At 43.0% G+C, this 4,343-nt stretch overlaps 1 non-coding gene across 1 annotated transcript; it reads left to right on the top strand.

The window, feature by feature from the left end:
* The first annotated feature begins 3,275 nt into the window (after nucleotides 1–3,275).
* On the top strand, nucleotides 3,276–3,382 carry LOC126492815 (U6 spliceosomal RNA). Its single transcript, XR_007589685.1, has one exon. It is a non-coding gene; the product is annotated as a U6 spliceosomal RNA (small nuclear RNA).
* The last annotated feature ends 961 nt before the right edge of the window (nucleotides 3,383–4,343 follow it).

Genomic DNA, 4,343 nt, shown 5'->3' with positions numbered 1-4,343 from the left:
AAAAAAAAAAAAAAAAAAAAAAAAACAGATAAAGGGGTCCTGTTTTAGTTACCACTGTCTCCTCTTTGCCTAATACAGGGTCTGTTACATAGACCCGTTAATCCTTCTAGAATGTGTACTTACCAGAAAACCAACGAAGTCCAAAGGGCAAAGATATTTGTTGCATAATGGAGAAAAAAGCGCAAATTTGGATTTGCATAGCTAATGAAACTAAAAATTGATTCCCACAGACCAAGAAAAGTCATTGCAATTTTGTAACTAATGAACCCTCTTTACAACAGCTGCACCCCAAATCTGCCACCAAGAGTCTTAGAAGAAGGCTAGCACGGAGAGCAATCTTCCCCACAGCTTCTTTCCTTGTTAAAATTCCCGGTGGATGCTTGTTCTCAAGCAAGATGTGAAATTGCTGATTTCTGCTCTCTCTGCCCCAGTTTGCACAGAGCTGCCCCTTTGAGATCCACAAATGTGCAATTGTCATGCTACCATTAAGTCCTCCGAAATATCGATTTCAAATGTGGATTCCTATTCTCACCCATTACTCAAAAGAAGTGTGCCATGAGAAAATTGTATTTCCCCACCCTTTGCTTGCTTGCAGGCCACAGTAAGTTCAGTGTTCGGTTTAAAACAGCTGGTAACTCAATGCAAACTCTATAGGTGTGGAAACTAATGAGCTAGATTAAAGGAATAAGAAATAGTGTCAATTTATCTCAGAAAAAGTACTATCCCGGTGTGTGTTCAATAGGCCCCATGCCTGCAATTCATCTTCCCCCACCACCCAAATAACTGGTACTGCCCATAGTCACTCTCCTACACTGTCTAAGCAAGTCCATACCAGACATTTGTGTGAACTCTTGGGAAAGAAGTGGCCTGCCTTCTTCCACTTTTTAAAGGAACCCAGGCTGACTTCAAACTCTATGTAACTTGGGACAACGTACACCTCCTGACCCTCCTGTCTCCCCCTCTAGAATGCTGAGATTAGGGTCACAAAACACCATATCCTGCCCACATAGAGGTGGGATGTAACCCAGGGCTCACAAGCTAAGCAAGTACTCTATCAACTGTACACCCAGAGCTGCTCACTTGCTCTTCTGCCCACCAGGGCCTCTAAAAGAGCCATGCTTCTTCAGGGAGCCTGCCCAAGAGGCGGCTTTCTCACACGGCTATGCTACCCAAGACGGGGCATGTCTATCCAGACAGAGAGCCTGAGACAGCTGTCTCAGTCAGGCTCAGCATACAGAGGCTCAGCTCTTTTAAGAGGCCCTGCTGGGCAACAGAGTGCTTGAGCAGCTAGGTAAAAATGCCTTCAGCATCATGGACACAGCAACTAGCCAGAGCAAGGGTTCTAAATATGTAGGCATGAGAATAGGCTCTCGGGAACCCAGGGGGACAGAGCCAACCACCAGAGCAGCAGTGGCTGGCATGACCATTTAAGGTTTGTCTTGCCATCAGAGTCACTAGACAGACAGAGAGAAAATAGTAAACACAAGATGGAAGAGAGGCAATGCCACGTGATAGAACATAGATTAATATAAATGGGTTTGTTTCAGTTATCAGCTAGTTAGGAAGATGGAGATTTCATAATTAATAAGAAATCTTAATGTCATTATTTGGGAGCTGATGTCCAAAGAAAAACTTGTCTACAAAACAAGGTAGAAGATGCCTAACAAAAAAAAAAAAAAAAAAAACTAGGGTAGTCCTCTGCCATCCATACGCATGCATATATGAACATACAGACACAGGGTTGTCCTCTGCCATCCATACACATGCATACACACATGAACATACACACACAGAGTTGTCCTTTGCCATCTACACACATACATACACATATGAACACACACATACATGGTTGTTCTCTGACATCCATATGCATGCACACATTCATGAGCACACACACAGTGTTGTTCTCTGCCATCAGTATGCATGCATACACATGTGAGCACACATACAGGGTTGTTCTCTGCCATCTGTATGCATACATACACACATGAACACACACAGGGTTGTTCTCTGTCATTCCTACACACACATTACATAAACACACAGGGTTGTTCTCTGTCAACCCTACACACACACACACACAAGCACACACATAGACCCAGCAAAGTGCCAGGAAAGAATGAGAAATATGCTGAGCACAGAGAAGTAGAATAAGCACACATGGTGTGAGAGGGTTGGACAGGGTGAACAATAGAGTTCCACAGAACAAGACACGAGGTGTGGAAGGTAAGCAGGTGAACATGCAGAGGTGCACACACACACACACACACACACACATACATGGAACATGATGCCACAGGGGTACTCAAAAGGGTAGGACATGCAGAAGACAACTGTCACCAAAATTAGGGATCCCATTGGCCAAGAGAGGAGCCCTTGCTTCTTAGAGGCAGAGAGAGCCTGAAAGGTTTGTGGTCTAAGGAAGTCATGGATGTCCCATGAGAAGAGGTCTGTTGCCATCTCTATCAGCTTCCTAGTGCTGCTATAACACTGACGGAACAGTAGGTGACTGTGGATTTTTGCAGGGTTGGTTTGTTCTGGAGGCTCTGGAAGAAGACTGTCCCATCCCTCCCAGCTTCTAGAGCCTGTGGCCCTGGAGGGCTTCTGAGGAAGGCTTCCATCTTGGAAATTGCTAAGTCACACCCTGTTCCTATGGAGCTGGTATGATAACGGAATTTGCATACATGAAGTACTTGTTTATGTGACATTTATGGTTTTAGTGCAGGCTTGCTGGCTACGTCTTGTGTGATCCCCAGGGGGAGACTGCCTTCTTACCATTTAAGGAAGAAAGGTCAGGAGCATAGTTACCTGACCCAAGGACTTGCCTGGCTGGTGAAACCCCTTCTGTGAAGCATGTCCCTCTAGTAAGTGTCCATTTTGAGAAGGTGATAATTAGGCAAAGCCACTTACTAGTCCTCAGCCCCAGATCTCACATAAGCAGACTCCACACCAGCCACTGTGGGAACTTAGTGGTTTCCAAGACAGCCTGTGAATCTGCTGGGAGAGCCAACCACAGCTAACCACAGACAAAAGTGTGGCTATATGGCGACTTCTTCCAGAATTTTCTTTCTATGGCAGTTCCAATTCCAAATGATATATTTATTTAATAGTGTGTTTGTCTAACCTTTGTCTTCTCCTAGTTACACTGTATGCTTTATAACAGTAGGGACTGTGTTTCTTTCATGTGTAAACACTTTACAAGCAATGCCTGCCATAGAGTAAGCCCTCCCACATTGATAACTCAATAAATAAATAATAATAAAGACAAAAAGATGGTGCTCGCTTCGGCAGTACATATACTAAAATTGGAACGATACAGAGAAGATTAGCATGGCCCCTGCGCACGGATGGCACGCAAATTCGTGAAGCATTCCATATTTTTAAGAGCTTCAAAGGAAAAAGGGCAAGTAACTTATAAAGGTAAGCCGATCAGACTTCTCTATGGAGACTATGAAAGCCAGAAGGTCCTGGATAGAGGTACTGCAGAAACTAAGAGACCATGGATGCAAACCCAAACTACTATATCCAGCCAAGCTACTGTTCACTATCAATGGAGAAAACAAAGCATTCCAAGATAAGAACAAATTTAAACAATACATAGCCACAAATCCAGCCATACAGAAAGTAATAGAAGGAAAATCACATCCCAAGTAATCCAACATCGCCAACACTGCCTACAATAACTCAGGCATCTAACAAACCTTCACCAGTACAACTCAAAGAAGGGAGACACACAAACTCTACCACCAAAAACGATAAGAATAACCGGAGTAAACAAGCACTGGTCATTAATATCACTTAATATTAATGGTCTCAATTCACCTATAAAAAGGCACAGGCTAAGGGATTGGATACGAAAACAGGATCCAACATTCTGCTGTTTGCAAGAAACACATCTCAACCACAAAGACAGGCATCTACTCAGAGTAAAAGGTTGGGAAAAGGTCTTTCAAGCAAATGGTCCTAACAAAAAAGCAGGTGTGGCCATACTAATTTCCAACAAAACTGACTTCAAACTAAAATCAATCAGAAGAGATCGAGATGGACACTTTATACTCATAACAGGAACAATTCATCAGGATGACATCTCAATCCTGAATATCTATGCCCCTAATATAAAAGCACCCACTTATGTAAAAGAAATATTTCTAAAACTCAAGGCAGACATAAAACCACACACACTAATAGTAGGAGACTTCAACACACCTCTCTCTCCAATGGACAGGTCAATCAGACAGAAACCTAATAGAGAATTAAGAGAATTATTGGAGGTAATGAAGCAAATGGACTTAACAGACATCTACAGAACACTCCACCCAAATAGGAAAGAATATACCTTCTTC

The sequence above is a fragment of the Alexandromys fortis genome, unplaced genomic scaffold (assembly GCF_014885135.2).
Source record: "Alexandromys fortis isolate MF-2015 unplaced genomic scaffold, M_Fortis_MF-2015_v1.1 scaffold_236, whole genome shotgun sequence".
NCBI classification, from domain to species: Eukaryota; Metazoa; Chordata; class Mammalia; order Rodentia; family Cricetidae; genus Alexandromys; species Alexandromys fortis.
The sequence above is the reverse complement of the archived record's forward strand: the minus strand, read 5'-3'. Positions and strand labels throughout refer to the sequence as shown.